At 43.8% G+C, this 17296-nt stretch overlaps 1 protein-coding gene across 2 annotated transcripts in view; it reads left to right on the plus strand.

Annotated features, from left to right (window-relative positions):
• The first annotated feature begins 72 nt into the window (after positions 1-72).
• TET1 (tet methylcytosine dioxygenase 1) overlaps positions 73-17296 on the plus strand; it is an 83860-nt gene continuing 66636 nt past the window's right edge. Inside the window, exons 1-3 of one of the 2 annotated variants that reach the window (XM_083505704.1) lie at positions 73-689; positions 8135-8214; positions 8467-8541. The gene's annotated coding sequence lies outside the window, so the exon portion shown is untranslated. Of the gene's footprint in view, positions 690-8134; positions 8215-8451; positions 8542-17296 lie in introns of those variants that run through there. The other variant, XM_083505703.1, reaches the window with a different exon arrangement.

The raw sequence follows: 17296 nt of genomic DNA on the forward strand, positions 1-17296 counted from the left end.
AGCACATGCTGCCGGGCTGGCTCTGCCTCCGCCCAGCCCGGCTGAGAGGCGGGGCTCGGCCGCGGACGCCGAGAAAGGAGAGGAGGAGAAAGGGAAAGAGACGGGCCTCCTCGTACAGGCTCCTCTAGCGGAGGCCTTGCAAGCCGGGGAGGAGCGTCTTCTCCCGCGCCCCGGGCATGGTGCGGGGGCCACGGCCTCCGGGAGCTGCTCGGCCAGGCCCGCGGCGGCGCCCCGTGATCGCGTCAGGAGGCGGCGGGAGAAGCTCGCTCGGCAGCCGGCGGTGGCGCGTCTCCTCCCACCGGCCTCCTCGGCTCCCTTTCCCCCGCCCGCTCCAACTGAGGAGGCCGGCTGTGTGGCTTCAGGGGAAGTGGGAAGGGAGAGCGGCCAGGCGTCCCCGAATGGGCCTCAAGGGGAGGTCGAGTGGGAAAGGGACCCCGATGGTCATCCAGTCCAGCCCACTTGCAGTGCAAGGAATATCCCGCGGTTGAGAAGGGCGCGTAGATATGCGCCTTCTTTTCTGATGTTCCGCCGGCCCCTCTTCTCCCCCAACAGCCCCCGCCCCCCGGTCGGGCTTCTTGGCTTTTAACTACGGCAGGACGGGCGGAAATTCCGCTGGCAGAGTTGATCATTGCATAGCCTTGCCGCGCGTGAGGTGGAGGGACGACACATTAAAAAAGCAATTGCCGCAGGTTTATATATATATATATTATTGCAGTTATGTAATACCCTTTACTAGGCACAAAATTGTGGCAAGCCTTGGCGTTATCCAGAATTCTTTGTTGTGCTTTTCACGTTATAAAAGGTCTTTGTGCTATTCTGCTCTTTGCATGAAAAGAGTTTTCAGCTAAATCAGCACGCCAAGCAGCTCGGTATCATGCCTTCCAACAGTTGGCAGATCTGGGTACAAAAAAGTGCACAGAGTACTAAAAAAAAGGGAAAAGTCTGCCTCCCTTTGTGTAACATCTTGCCGTAATGAAGAATTTCCTGATTACATTATAGTTGTTTTTATTATGTATTTGTGGTTTTATATCTTGATTTTATTCTGTGAACCGCCCTGAGACCCCCTGGTATAGGCCTGTATATAAATTCAATTAATAATAATAATTAATAATAAAGGTGTTGTCCAAAGTGGATTCTGAAGGTGGAACACCCTGTAACCATCACCTTCACATTTCATTAAAGGTAAAGGGACCCCTGACCATTAGGTCCAGTCGTGAACGACTCTGGGGTTGCGGTGCTCATCTCGCTTTCTTGGCTGAGGGAGCCGGCGTACAGCTTCCGGGTCATGTGGCCAGCATGACTAAGCCACTTCTGGCGAACCAGAGCAGCGCATGGAAACGCCGTTTACCTTCCCGCCGGAGCGGTACCTATTTATCTACTTGCACTTTGACGTGCTTTCAAACTGCTAGGTTGGCAGGAGCAGGGACTGAGCAACGGGAGCTCACCCCATCGCGGGGATTCGAACTGCCAATCGGAAGATCGGCAAGTCCTAGGCTCTGTTGTTTAACCCACAGCGCCACCCGTGTTAAAAAAAATTATTTAACTTTTCACTGTGATACAAAACTACTCTTTTTTATAATCTCTATTTATGCCCCTTCAAAAAGCCCTTATGAAAGAGTTAGAAATAAAGGCTGTCCACACATTACCATTCGTTCCAGCTCCAGTGTGCTCCCACCACTGGTATATTTAGCCACAATCCATGCGTATTTTTCTGTTTCTTTATAAATACTTGTCAAACCAGCTTCCATCCAGTTTGAAAACGTAAGCCACAAGCTGAGATGTGTACATTTGAGACAGCCATTGTGCATGGGCAGATGACAGCTCTATTGAACAGGAGGGACAGGGGACATGGAGATACAGGTCAGGTAATGTGCATCAAATGAAGATGTCCCCACTCTCTCTCTCTGCTGTGTACAGCAATGTTTAAAAGTACCAGTATTTGAAACACAGTGGGGGGAAATTAGTTTGCTGCATTTTAAGCTGCTAATGTGTACATAGCCAAAGATTAGATAGCTAAAATGCAGTTTGAGCCATGCCATACAAATCTCCAAATTCAAAGTGAACAAATAAAAGATTGTGGCAATTAACACTTTAAAACAGTAAAGACATTTCAGTATTTACACTGATGTTCCTTGTAAGGGATAGATAAAACTTTTCTTTGCATCATCAACAGATACAGGAACACAGCAAAGGGGGACTTTCAGATCCAATTCTAAGGGGATACCTTGCAGTCAGTTTTGACCCTTGCTATGTCTAACCTTTGAAGTTATGCACTAGGTAGGTAACTTATTTTGCCTTTTTACAGATGTGGATCTGAAGGTGAGGGAAAGGGATTTATCCCAGGCTGCTTAGTGCATCCGTAGCAGACAAACCCACTCATTCAAGTCCAAGCCTAAGAAGCTGCTCACTGGACCATACTCCACTCTTAAGGATGCTGTTTCAAAACTGCAGAAACACAGCTCATTGGAGAGATCTGGTTTGCTTATGCAATTTGAAGTAGATCACCTTTTTCTGTTCTGTGGGACTGATGTGCTGAAAATTAAAGGTTTCGTGATCCTGTTTCTAGTTTCTGAATGTGACATTTCCCACATAACACTCTAGTCTCTTAAACTACAGCCTGTCTTCCTAGGAAGCCTCACAGAAGTCCCTTAACCCACTAATGGAGCATGACCCTCAACGTGGCAATTGCTGCTGTAGTACAGACATCATTTTGATGTACATGGGAGTATGTTTTATAGCAGGTGTCAGCAAACTTTTTCAGCAGGAGGCCAGTCCACTGTCCCTCAGACCTTGTGGGCGGGGGGCGGACTATATTTTGAAGGGGGGGAGAACAAATTGCTATGCCCCACAAATAACCCAGAGATGCATTTTAAATAAAAGGACACATTCTACTCATGTAAAAACACACTGATTCCTGGACCATCTGCGGGCTGGATTTAGAAGGCAATTGGGCCGGATCCAGCCCCCGGGCCTTAGTTTGCCTACCCATGTTTTATAGGAAGGAAGTGTTGCAAGAAGAGAAAATAAACACTGTTGAAAATTTAAGCAGGGCCTATGGGAAGTTCTTGCTTTATATTTCACTCAGGGTGAGGCACTTTCTTCGAATTTCCATCACCTTTAATTCTTCCATCAATGCTTTTCTCACACTCATACTTTTGACTTTATAAAAGGTCTTTGCGCTATTCTGCTCTTGCCATAAAAAAAAGTTTCCGGCTAAATCAATAGCACACCATGTCTTCCAACTTTTGGCAGATCTGGTAGAATTGCATAGAGTACTAAAAAAAAGAAAAGGACATGTCATTTGAACTGCGGCCCCACATTTATGAAACTTGCCCACTCATCATGGAGAGGTGTGTCAAGCCCACTCCCTGCTTGCATTTAGGTGGGCTTTAAATATGTTTCTTTTTCAATCTGTTCTTTATTTAAATGGTGAGTTGGACTTTAAACTGTCATTCATTTCTGTTTTTAAAAAGGCTATGGCTTTTTACTGGTTTAATTGGAAACAGTTGTAGCCTGCTGTTGACACTGGTTTAGACACTAGTTTCAAGTGTTATTACATTAACTGTATTAGCCTATAAATTATTTTATTGATAAATAAATAAGTAGATGTAAAATAGCCTTGGGAAATTTTCATTTCAAAAGGTTATTCCTCAATAACATAAATAAATAAATGCACTCAATTCCTGCACATTTCTGAAAACATAAGGCTTAGTGAAAAGCGAAAAGTGCTATTATTCTGCCCATCATAGTTTTCTATATAATTTGTATATACTTATTTCATTCAGTCATCACTGCCTCCAGTGAAATGGCAATCCTTGTCTGCAAGGTGATGTCGGTGGTTAATTGTTTTCTGCTGGATGCTTTTGTGGGCATAAACTGGTACCCATTCAAATGTTGTGTGTATGGATCAGATCCATTAATGCACATTTACTGACGTATGTGATAGGGATAAAACCATGCATACAAATAAGCATCAAGGTTGTAAAATGGGTTATAAATGGAATAAGAAACAAGGTGTCAAGGTACTGTAATCTCAGTATTAATTCCCATAACTGACAAACTATACTTACTTGTCCTATAAATAATATTTGGCTCTACAGTTCTCTTTATATCTGAATATGATGTAAGCTGGTGTCATGCTTCATTAGTAGTTCATACTAGTATAGATGTTTGGGGGGGTTGTTTTGTTTTAACTAACTATTCTTCAAATGAAGGGTGGTATATAAATTTTAACAAAACAACCACCACCTTCTGATCTATGGTTACACCTCCCATCCCCTTTTGCAAGTACTTTAGTTAGGGTGCCCTCCTAACAGGCAAAATATTTGGTCATACCCAGCGCAGATAAACATGTAGCAACTACTTTACAGAACAAAGAGAACAGTAATTAAATCTGAGGGCAACAGCAATGTAATGCTTTATGACTGAAGTCAAAGTGAGAGCAAAGTACTTCCATATGGAAATATGAATGTGGTTATGAATATTCTAAGGTGTGGTGCCTTCTCACAGCTCACCTGAATACTTTCTACTTATGATGGGAAACAATGGTTAGATATATACTGAGTTATATTATTTGTCTTAAATTACTTTATAGCTGCAAGCTACCGGGGGGGGGGAGAAGCCTAGCCTGTTGAATTTGTCTGTTTTTAACCACAATTTGGTATGGATAAATCACCAGGGGAAGTTTCTAAATGCTTATCACCTGACTAATATATGGAAATCGAGCTGCTGTCAAAAGCATGGGGTAAAACAAAAATTGGTAACGGGCACTGGTGATGTTAAATTACCTTAAGTATCTAGTGCTGTTTGTCTTTTGCAAATGGACAACAGAAAACCAGTAGAAAGCTTCTAATAAGCATATTTGTGTTTTAATTGGTGGGATTGGATGCAATTATGTAGTACAGGCAATCCTTGTTGTTTATGTGCATGAGTAGCTTCATCTAGGTTGGTTTCAACAGCTGCAGGAGGCTATGTATATAAATTGTGGTGGTTTGAGCATTGGGTTTAGGCTAGGAAGACCAGGGTTCAAATCTAATTAGGTGAACTTTGGCAACTCCTCCTTTCAGCCTAACAGGATTGCTGTGATGATAAAAGCAGAGAGAACTGAACTGTATGATCAGGCATTGATTGTGTGGTCTTTGTGACTGGCTTTTTACTTCTAGCTCGGAAGAGGCATGTACTGTAAGTTTTTTGTTGTTTTGATGGTGGTCATATCAACCACAATGTTGCAGAATGCAAAGTGCTTGGTTTTTTTCTTAAATTTGTAGCTCAGCTACTTTCTTCCAATAAGCTCTAAATGATGTGTGCAGTTTTACACGAAATCTTTAACCTGAGTATGCATGTTGGTGTGCAGAGATGGATGGGATCAGAATACTATTTTGCACTGTTGGGGCAGATACTTTTCAGCTTGTTTTACCCGAGGATGTGGTTAAATAGCTTGGAGTAGTGAGGCCTTTAACTTCCCCCTTGATCCTCCCCTTCATGGTTGTGAAATCAAGGACCTAGGAGGCAGTGAGTGCCTCCCTAAGATAAGGAGCGGTTCCTATCTCAAGGATGCAAAGTGAGACTTCTCCTATAATTGACTTTAAATTATTTGGCAATTAACAAATACCATTCTGTCTAACTTGCATTTTTTACAAAGCAAGGTGATAGAGCACATTGTGGCTTTTCAACTCTAGGCATTTTTGTATTATTACTTGGATCCAGTCCAGTCTGGGCTCAGGGTTATTTATAGGATGGAAGGAACCTTAATCACCCTGGTGGATGATTCAAGATAGAGTGGACAGGGGTAGGATGCTACCTCAATCCTCCTGGACCTCAGAGGCTTTCAGTATGTACTATCAACTGTAACATCCTGGGTCAATTATTGGGATTTAGGAGGCTCTGTATTACAATAGTTCAGGTTGTTCTTGAATAGCCATTCCCAGAAAATGGTGTTGGGGGACTTTTGCTTTGTCTGGTGGCCATTGGCTTGTAGAGTCCATTTTTAGCTGCAAGCTGTACAACATGAATTTTCCAGGAAAGCCATCTGAAGGTTTATACTGCATTGTTATCAGTCAACCTTTCCTTTGCACCCTCTGATCTCAGGGAGGCTGTCGGAATCCTAAACCAGGGCTTGGCAGTAGTTCTGGAATGGGTGTGAGCAAATGAGCTGAGGTTTAATCTAAGCAAGACTGAGGTGTTGTGGTTAGGGAGATTCCGAGTTCTGGAAGGTGGCTTACAGCTGATATTGGATTGGGTTGGCGATCTTAGAATAGGAATGCTCCTGGCTTAAACTATATACAGAAGGCCGACTTTTCCACAGTGATCCATGCTCTTACTATGTGCGCATTATTGAAGATATTGTAGGAACTTCAGCTGGTTCAGAATGTGGCGGCCAGAGTCCTATTGGGGACAAGGTGAGCAGCATCTTTATGATATCAGCTGCAGTGGTTGCCAGTTGTCAGGAGTGGGTCAGCAATAAATCACACAGACTAAGTTAACACTTTATTAGAAGAACCAGGCTGCTCAGTAGTGCCATGCTTAGTGAGCACAGCAACTCTTTCCCATAGGTTTTTCCCCTTTGAGGCAGTTGTGGGGACTGAGGGTCCCTGCCTTCCCACAGCTGTCTAAAGCCGCCTCCTCTCCCGGGTCGCTCCAAGATTCTGCCAGCACACCTGTCTGCTCTTTCTCCTCCATACCTCTTCTAGTTCTGGAGACCAGGGGTGAGGGGAGGTGATTGCAGCAGGAGTGGGAGACACCTTAGCTTCTTCTCCAGACTAACTTATCTCTGCCTCTTGGCCCTCCCTCTTCCTCAGATTCTCCTTCTGGACTTCTTTCTGCCACAGGCTCCTCCTACTCACTAAACCCTGTTGCCTCTTCAGCTTCCAACACCACCTCTTCCCAATCTTCTCCCTCTGACCACTCATTGCCATCCCAACACCAGTCCCTGAGCTCTGAGCCTTTGTCCCTTGAGTGTTCCCCAGCTGATGTCTCCCACTACTCCTCTGCATCCAGCCAGTCTAAGACACCAGTGCATTTTAGGCCAATTTAAAAGTGCTGGTTTTAACCCTTTAAGCCATAAATGGTTTAGGCCCAAGCTATTTATTTGAACACCTGTACCTGTGGGTTAAACCACAGAGCCTAGGACTTGCCAATCAAAAGGTCAGCGGTTCGAATCCCCGCGACAGGGTGCGCTCCCGTTGCTCGGTCCCTGCTCCTGCTAAGCTAGCAGTTCGAAAGCACGACAAAGTGCAAGTAGATAAATAAGTACCGCTCCGGCGGGAAGGTAAATGGCGTTTCCGTGTGCTGCTCTGGTTCGCCAGAAGCGGCTTAGTCGTGCTGGCCACATGACCTGGAAGCTGTACGCCGGCTCCCTCGGCCAATAAAGTGAGATGAGCGCCGCAACCCCGGAGTCGGCCACAACTGGACCTAATGGTCAGGGGTCCCTTTACCTACCTGTACTATCCTGCCTATACCTTAGGATCTGCTTTGGATACTCTGCTGGTATGCCTATGTCAAGAAGGGTGGCTACAGGGAGAGGTCCTTAACTCCCAATGCACCTGTATCAAATCTCTGTTGTAGGCAATAATAATTTGAGCACTGACAGCACCTAATTCTTCTACAGTCTGATCTTAATAAGTATTAGGCATGCCTAAATCAGTTTAAATAAATAGGAATAATCATTCCCAACAATGTGTAAGATCAAACTTTTGAGTGAATATTGTGTGCATACATTAATTTTTAAATAAAAGGCCATTAAAAACTTTCTGCTGGAGGCTGGCTTTGAGTATTTGTAGAAATGGCATGTGCTTTTTGTGACTGTTCTTTCTGTAGTGTATTTTTACTTGTGCTTATGTTTTTAAATATGTTGCTAATTTTGTGTGCAACAAGCAAGTAACAAATATTATCACCGTTATTAATAAGAATTGATATATTTGGAGTTTGCGGAATGCTAGAGACCATTTAGCACTAGGGAATATTTGTCCCACATGTGAACAGTGTTAAACTGCAGGAAATAAGCCAAATGTATATTCTAGCCAATTTTTTTGCATCATTAGATGCATTTGAATCATAGAACAGTTTTATGTTTGATTCTTCAAATCAGTTTTATGCTTGCTTCTTTCCTCTTTCCTCCCACCTTTGTTGACCTAAGCACTATACTGTTCAGGGGCGTCTTGAGTGAAACTTTTGAAGTTGCGCTAGTCAGTGGCCCCAAGAGTCCGGGGTCGAGAGGTAAGCAATCCGACTCCGGAGTGGCGATCCAGCTCGCATCTTACTTTTCACTAGGAGGGCTCCGTCCAGCTCCAGAGCAAAGCGCAGCCGAGCCTCCCTCTCGGAGGGTCTGTCCGGGGAAGATACTAACCTTCCGGGAAGAGCACGCTTTATTCCCCCATTGCTGGGTGCGGGGGGTCTCCATGTTCCACATAGGTGCTTATTTTCCTTCCTTCATGGATGAGCCATGAAAGTTTCCTTGCTTTTTTGCAGCTGTGGATTGCAAAGTCATGCACGGAGCGCCTTTTCCTGTTAGTACTGTATCTTATTGACAACGCAACGAGCCTGGTACGTATTAAGGGATCTGTTCCCAGAGAAGCTGGTCGGGGTGGGGAGGGGATGGTTGGAGAAGCAGCCTCGCTTAGTACGCGAACCTTCCTTGTCTGCCCAGCGGGCTGGCGAGAAGAGCCCATTCCGAAAAGTTGGCTGCACTTTCCTCCAGGATAGACGTGGAGAAGCGGAATGCAATTAAAAGTTGGTGGAACCCTGAGAAAAGTCCCAGGGAAGTTTCTGCTGCTGGCTGCGGGAGGGAAAGGAAAGGAAAAAAACAAAATTCCCACATTTATATTTTTTTAATTAAAAAAACACCAAAAATCCTCCATAAGGTCCGACCTGTGACCGCCTTAGTGCAAGTTTGCCTTGAAGCAGCCCAAGTCTGCCCGGAAAAACCCGCCAGGCAAGCAAAACTGCCTCAAATCTGCATACAAAGGGGTTGGGGGCGAGACAGTTTTAACGAAACTGGCTTTCTTTCTCGAGCGTTTGCTTTTTGGGGAAAAGGAAAGGACAAACAGCAACTTCTCGAGCTGGCCTTTTTTAAACCACCACCCCCTTGTTTGCTTAAACTGCATTACTACTGCTTTTTAAATGCAAAAAAAAACCCCACGCAACGGGTTAAAGTCTGCTGTATATCTCGGTTTCCCAGCAGTGCATCTTGGCTGATCTCAGTAGAGTTAATTAATCATCGCACTGTCGTCAATTTAAAATCGAATTTAACCCATTGTTTGGTTCCTCGGCAGCCCTTGTGAGAGCAGTTGTACAATGAGAGCTGCAGGCCACCGCTGGCTTCTACCTCCTGCAGAAATAAATCCCACTCCAGGAAGCCATCTGCTTGAAACAAGAGCAGAGGCAGCGGCTTGGTCCTCCCCCTTCCCCCTCTCTCTGCTGATATCTCGCTTTGGGGGGGAGGCATGAGTTTCTCTATATGTCAGTAGTATTGCTCAACAGGGCAGCTTGTTTAAAAGCCAGTTCGGAGGAGAAGCGGGCAGGAGGCTTGCCTCTGCATACTTGCCTCCGGAGTCACCATTTGAGCGCAGGAGGCTGTCCATTTGCATACGAACCCTCTTGCAAATGCAACTGCCCCTGGAGTACGTGCAGATGCAAAAAGTCAGGAGGGAAGCCAGTCTTCTTGTCACACTGCATAAGCCTGAGTCATGAGCCAGTAGTTCTCTGTTCTGCTTCCCTAAAAAACCAGATCTGCAGGGGGCTGCAGAATCTCCTCAGTCTGAAGGGTCTTGACAGCAAGAGAGGCTTTTAGCAAGACACACTGGTTCTTGTATTTTGCGCGGGTGGGGGGGACTGTTGCATTTCTCCTTGCAGAAAGGTGTGGGCCTTTCAGTAGTTTGAAAAGGGGGCAGATGTGCATCCGATCCCTGCCGTCCGCACGGTGTCTGTAAATGCACACACGCTGACTTATCTGACACATCACAGACAGCGGCAATTGCAAGAAGTGCGCAGTGTCTGGAATTGCGCTTTTGAGCCCACCAGGGAAAATCCCTGCTGCTTTCAAGGTATACACTTCCTGGTTTTAATACCCAAGTGTTGCATTTATTGCAGAGGAAACTGCCGTTTGAACTTGTCCATATTACTCCAGTATGAATTGTGACAGGGAGACACGTGTCCTCAAGCGCTTGGGGAAATGGGTAGGGGAGCTGTGATTGGCTGCTGTTCCCTTTTGCGCACTGCATGTTCGGAGGCGTGTGTATTTCCTTCCCACTTTATGTGCTTCTCATAGTGGACACCGCTGGAATGCTGGTATAAAGCAGCTTTTACTGGCAGATCACATAATGTTATATTTGCAATAGCTTGTTAATTGTGATATAAGCAGGGATATAAGTGTTTGGAGCAGCTCTGTCCTGCAGCTGCTTGGATTTTTGATATGTTGCACTTCGTGCAGGATGAATAACATTTCTGAACATTTTCTTCTCGGCACGTTTGAATAGGGTGAACACCCAAAGGTGTCTCTCTCTTACATGCTTACGGTGTTTATTCCTGGACGGTCCCATAAAATGCAAAGTGGTTCTAAAATCTTGTGGGAACAAATGGATTGATTGGAGTTGCATTGACAAGCACTTGTTTGCCAAAGCCAAATGAAAATGTTCCATTTCTAAAAACACAGATATGTAATAAGCAAGTTGTGAAACTCGAGAGATTCAGTCATTGTGGCTTAAAATAAAAATGTAGATTTGAAAATGGACGGAACTCATTAAAAAAGTTGTCAGTGTAGTCCACAGCCCATTGTCAAGTAATTTATGTGTAATGGCTTTGTGCATAGATCGCTTGGATGTAGTGACAAAAGAGATGTTGGTACTGAAGGATTGCTTAGTGAGAAGAGTAATTGTATTAAATCTTGAAGCAATGCGTAGATTTACTGGAAGTTTTGTATTCCGATGAAACTAGGGTTGTATTTGGCCACAGAGAGAGCCTAAGGCAAAGGAAAACATCTCTCTTAGGCTTGATCTGGTCTAGGATTTTCCTTGTGAGAGTCGATGTCAGTTTGAAACACACTTGTGCCTGTAAGTTGTTCGCTTGATGCAAGCAGATGCATTGAGCTTCAGCGAACCCACAGCAAAATGCCTTCTGGTGCCTCCACTGGCGACAACAATAGCGGTCAGCAGCAATGAGTCTAAATAAACTCTTGACACCACTGCCTGGACCTTAGAGTGCTGTATTTTTTATTTTATTTTTTAAAAGGGGATCCCACAGCAGATATCACTGGTGGGCCCTGGCAGCTGCTCAGATATGTTTTGTGATGAAGCCAGCTTGAGGGAGAAGCTCACTAGCTTCTAGTTCAGGGTTCATCAGTCTTTATGGGCCCATGGACACATTTTGGAATTTTGAGAAAGTGACAGAGTTTCCACTCCCTCCTCACTTCCAACAGATAGAAACAGAAAATGCGCCTAGCCACACATGCTTTTTGCTTTTCCACAGTGTCTGAGTAAAAATTGGTTCCAGTAGAATTAAATGTTACCTTCTTGAATCAGCATGATTTGATATGTTTTTCCTAAAAATACGTCATCAGCTTTACACTGGTACATAGTAAAAAATTGCAGCTCTAGTGCAAAAACACTGATTCAGGGTCTCCATGAGTTTTCATGACTTTTGCACAGGGGACCAACAAAACCACGAAGAAATCACAGGACACATATGCAGACACAGATGAATGAATCAATTTATTTATTGGGGGGGGGGGAGACCGTGTAAAACTATGAGGAGCCGTAAGGATCTGTGAATTGGCTCCATGCTTTTGCCCTATGGCAGCACTAGGAATGGTGTTTTTTCTTTTTGTTTTACTGTGAAATTCATAGTTGCTAAAGTCTGCTTAAAATGGATGGTGATTAATGGGGGCCCCAGTTACCACAACCTGCCTACCTGGCTCCAGAAGAACGGAGAAGGTCTAGGTGGCCTTCCTTGCCTTGACCTCACATCAGCCACAAATTCTCTTGTTTACCTGAGGGGAGCCAGTCTTCTCTCAGCCTTGGTGGTTCTTGTTGGCATCCATCTGTCTCGAGAGACAATGGAGTGCACTTCCAGGGGTGAAGTCAAACCGCTGCATTATCAGTACCAAAGTCGCAAGTCTGGGCAGTGTGTATGGAGATCCTAGTCTGTCCAGCCTTGATGATGTGGTCCAAAGGAAAGCCGAGTAATACATTTGGCACCAGCTTGGCTGCAAGAGTTGCCAGAAGGAGGTTATGAGGCACCATCCAACTGCCTTAGGGACAGTACAGTGGTACCTCGGGTTAAGAACTTAATTCGTTCTGGAGGTCTGTTCTTAACCTGAAACTGTTCTTAACTTGAAGCACCACTTTAGCTAATGGGGCCTCCCGCTGCTGCTGCACCGCCGGAGCACGATTTCTGTTCTTATCCTGAAGCAAAGTTCTTAACCTGAGGTAATATTTCTGGGTTAGCGGAGTTTGTAACCTGAAGCGTATGTAACCTGAAGCGTATGTAACCCGAGGTACCACTGTACTCTGTATTTGTGTAGGGTTTACTCCTTACCATTTTGATCTCACGAAGATATCCTGCAAGGTTTATGGTCAGAATTTGGGCTACCTTTCCAGGTTGACAAGCCTCATCTGCTCCTCACCTCCCTCTACAACATGTGCAGAAACTGCCTTCTTGACCACTGGTCCCACTATGGGTCTCATCCGCTCAATTCACCAGAGGCTGTCTTCGCATGCAGGGAAAGTTCCGGACTCACTGAATGATCTATTGGCTACCCTTACCTGGCTTAGCTGGCCAGTTAAAGCTGTTTCGGGGGTATGGCTGCTGTCACACGCTGACAGCTTCCTGGAGCCACGGGGGAGTGCAGGGTGGGGACCAAAGGTAGACAAATTACCCCAGGAGGAACATGACATGTTCCCCCCACCAGAGGTACTACCCTTCCCCTACCTCCCCCCCCCCAAATCCCACTCAGCCTTGGTAATCCAGAGTTACTTCTGAGCAAGAATGCAGAGGATTGCACTGTTAGCAAACTAATATCCTGGCTGCCCACTTCCCCTCCCTCCCCAGCTCATTTTTTAAGGCTAATTCATACCTCTGGTACCCAGATAGTGAAGCCTGTATGTGCTGAGGAAATGACAGAGTGTGAAGTGACAACTTGCACAGGTTGTGCATAAAATTACAATTGCTGCAATTCAGTGCCTGATACTTCCCCCCCCCCTTTTCAAATTCAGTGTTGTTTTTAATTTGGTTAGCTACATTTGGGGAATACATGATCCCTTTCTCCTTAAGCCCCATAGGAAGCTCTGTTCTCTTTTACTCTCCTTTTCTATTTCCCCCCTCCCCCAACTCCAAATACAGCTCTCTTTCTAAAAAAAAATTCCCCCTCTTTTAAGCTTAGCCTGTCCTTTTCTTAGGCAATTGGTCATGTGACTTTGGCTTAAGCATAGCATAGCCCTGTGCCTCTGATAGTTACTATCAGTGGCATCTTCTCTTGGCAGTAGGTTAACCCTTTCCTGGTCAGACTTTGGAAACTCTTGACTTCTCCACAATTATGTTAGAAGTTCTGCATCTAGGAATCTAATTCATGTACACTTTCAACTCAGATGAACACAGTGGGATTTACTTATGTATAAACACGTATAAGATCGCACTGCCTAAGTACTCTTATTAGAGACTAAGGCTGCAGTCCTAACCTCATTTACCTGGGAGCAAGTCCCATTGAATTCAGTTGGACTTTCTTCTGAGTAGACATGAGGATTGCATTGTAATGCCCATGGGACTTCAAAGTACACACATGCTTAGGATTTTACTGTAAGACTATGTATGGCTACTTAAACAACACATCCATCCCCACAGAATCTGGGGTAGAGCAGCATCCTTGATAGCATCTCAGTATGCATGCATAAGATCCCACTGTATCTATGATAAACTGAATTGGGGCCAGCGTATTGAGGTCAGGGCATAGGACAATGTAGGTGCATTGCTCAAAGCAGTTAGCCTAGCGCAAGGAAGGAGCAATAAATGTTGTTTTCATATCTGGATATTCCGGATTATACATGCCCACCTATAAACAGTTGCTAAGCAGCATTGAAATTACACTTGCGAGAACATTCCTCAAGAATAGGGAGGATTCTAGTTTTTATCTTGATGAGATAAGCATTTGCCGGGATTATACTGCCTCCACCAAACTCTGGGAAGTATTACATTAAATTCCTAGCTACCTTAATGCTGTATACAACTGGAAATCATTCTGGGTGTGCATATGTAATACGTACAAAAAGGCAACATGAGAAAGAGTTATCCATTTGTTGGAAGGGGACAAGAGCTTGCTTCCTACTTCAGTAGCCTTGGAGCTAGAGATTTCTTATCTTTGCAGTTCCTGACCAATATTCTTACAGGAAGGGGATTTCTCAACCCCCTTGTTTCTTGCTTCATTGTTCAAGTGCTCTTCTATTTAAGGGGGAGAAATTGTATTCCTCCCCCTCACTTAATTAAATAAATGTTTGCATCATTAAATTTTGTCATATTGCAGACCAGTGTTCTGGTTCTCTTGTTCTTTGGACTGCCACATTTTCTGGACACTTGAAGGGCTTCTGAATTTTGGCACTGGAATGCATGGGCGATGTGTCTGAGGCTGACCCAAAAGCACATATGCAGCATGGAGGGTTTTGGAAGTTGTCTTCGTCTTCATCATACTTCTTAAATATTTGTGTCAAGCTGCAATGGATTGTGATCCTGTAAATTGTACTGTTTGAAAGTGGTCATTGCAAGACCATGAGGAAGGGCCATAGCTTATTGTTGGAGCATCTCTTTTATATGCAGAAGGACCCAGATTGAGTCCCTGGCATCTCAAGGTACAGCTGAGAATGTCTGCTGCCTGAAATATTGTAGAACCACAGCCGCTCATTGTAGACAATGTTGAGTTAGATGGACCGATGGTCTGACACAGTATAAGACAGTTTCCTATATTAGTAAGATGCAAGAATAATTGTCATAATGACACAAAGCAATTGCAGAAGATGTGTTCAAGTTGGGAAAGCTATCAAAAACGGTGTCAGTCCTCAGCAGTTCACAGCATTGATTGCAACGCTTTTGAGTAAATCTAATGAGTACCTTGTTCAAATATGGATGATTAATAGGGCTTTGAAGAATAGTAGAATAGTATTTTAGGTGACAAATACTGTATATTAGTGATGGGGGCATTTGCAAATCTATAGCACCTACTGGCTACATAGCAATTCTTCCTCTTCTTTATCCTGCTCAGTCTGGAAAAGCTGCATTTGACAGCATTAAACTCAGTGGGACTTACCTTCCTACGTAAGATTGTGCTATGTATCCTTTTATATTTGTTTCTTTGGGAGTCAGCTACAGCTGGATTCTTGTGCTCAACATCTTTAGGTGGAAATGGAACCGTTTTGTCCAACATAAAGTTGCTGCATATATATGTCTGTACTTCGTATTTTAAGGCATGTGATGAGTGTTTGTGAATTCCATGTGGAAGGGTTCAGCTACAGTATTGAAGAGAGAACTGTGCAAGAAAAAGTGTCTTGCAGAAAGCAATATGAAAAATAAGGGGAAATGTGCAATTCCTTGGCACATCCAAAAGAAGCTCTGCACACCCGATGGTTGGAGCAAGCATAATGATTACCACATTGCAGCTACTATAAATTACTCTCAAATGAGGACTCTTGATGTGGCAGCTCCTCACATGGAGTGATTTTTATTAATGCAAATGTTGATGCACAAGAGGCTTGTAATGGTATTTAATGTCATTGGCTATGCATGGTGAGCCATCAAAAGCTCAACACCAGATGAATTGTTAGCACACAGATCAGTGGGTGGATGTGACTATGTGGTAGTTGTAACCTGTATACCCAGTCATCCTGTTCAGATAAGTTGGATTTACAATGCACTCCCGTACATGTCTACTCAGAAGCAAGTTTCACTGAGGACAATATGAGACTTTCTGATAAGTTTTCATAGGATTGCACTGTTGGACTCTAGAATACATTTAACTTAGCTGGATAGGACGATACATTGCATTTCCCCCCCTCCCTTTAATCTTTCTTGTTGGCATTATTTAAATGTACTCATACTTTTCCAAACTCCTCCGAGTCTTGCTTCCCATCTCAATGAATCACTGCAGCACATATTTTAGAGTGGGTTTAAACAAAACCAAACAAAAGAGCATGCCTAAAATACAACAGGGATATCCCTAGCTTTCTTCAAAGTGTACAGGGATTTTTATCACTGTTGGTGAGGTTGCAGGGAAGTTAATAATTTCTGGAAACAAATCCTGGGGGAATTAACTAGATTTTAGGTCTACAATCCTTTGCATGCTTAGTTGCTAGCAATTCCATTGACTTCAAGTGGCATTTACTTATGAGTAAACATGCATAAGCTCAAACTTGTTTTAGATCTGAAAATGTAGTGACCATGCCAAAAGGAAATGTTGCTAAGATCAAAGAGACACATTTGGGAAATGAAATACAGTGAGCCAGCAACTTAACACACATTTAACTTGTACACATTCAGCTTTACATGCTTGGCAATTTAAAAATAAATAAAGGGGGTGGGAATCCAGGAAAAAGCTGTGCCAAGCCCATCCATCATTATGCCCAATGTATTTTGAGTATGCAATATTTTGGCTTTAGGCACAATCTCTAGAACGTAACCTGCATATTAATTGCAAGCTTACTGTAGATCCCCAGACTGAGGGACTAGTCTGTCAAATTTTGGATGTGGCTATTTTGAAAAAAATAGTATTGGTAGTATGAGGAAATCAATATAATACCGAATGTAAACAGGATCAAAGTTCAAGGACAACTCAAAATATTCTAAGCAGTTTTGGAATATTACACAGAATGTGGCAACTGTTTTACAAGTGTACTGTGTTTTAGTTGAGCATTTGAATAAACTTGTTTAAACATAAGGTGCTGCCTTGTATCAGATCAGACTGTTGGTCCATCTAACTCTATATTGTGCACAGACTAGCAGAAGAGGTCCAGGGTTTTGGACAGGAATCTTTCCAGAAATACCTGGAAATGCCAAGGATTGAAGCTGGCACTTTTTGATTACATAACAATAACATGTGCTCTACCACTGAGTTATGGCCCTTTCCACTCACAATGCTAACTTGTTAGTGACTTTTAGACACTATGCCACTGTAGCATAGTGGCCAAGCAGACTGAGACTGAGGTTTGGACCAGGAAGCCCCTGGCTAACATATTTTCTGTGCCATGAACTCTCGGCAGCATTAGGCAATGTCACTCAGCTTCCCTCTTCCCAGTTTGTAAGAATGCAGAGAAATAATGCAAAGATA

Source organism: Podarcis liolepis (assembly GCF_965112155.1).
Source record: "Podarcis liolepis genome assembly, chromosome: 5".
Taxonomy (NCBI): Eukaryota; Metazoa; Chordata; class Lepidosauria; order Squamata; family Lacertidae; genus Podarcis; species Podarcis liolepis.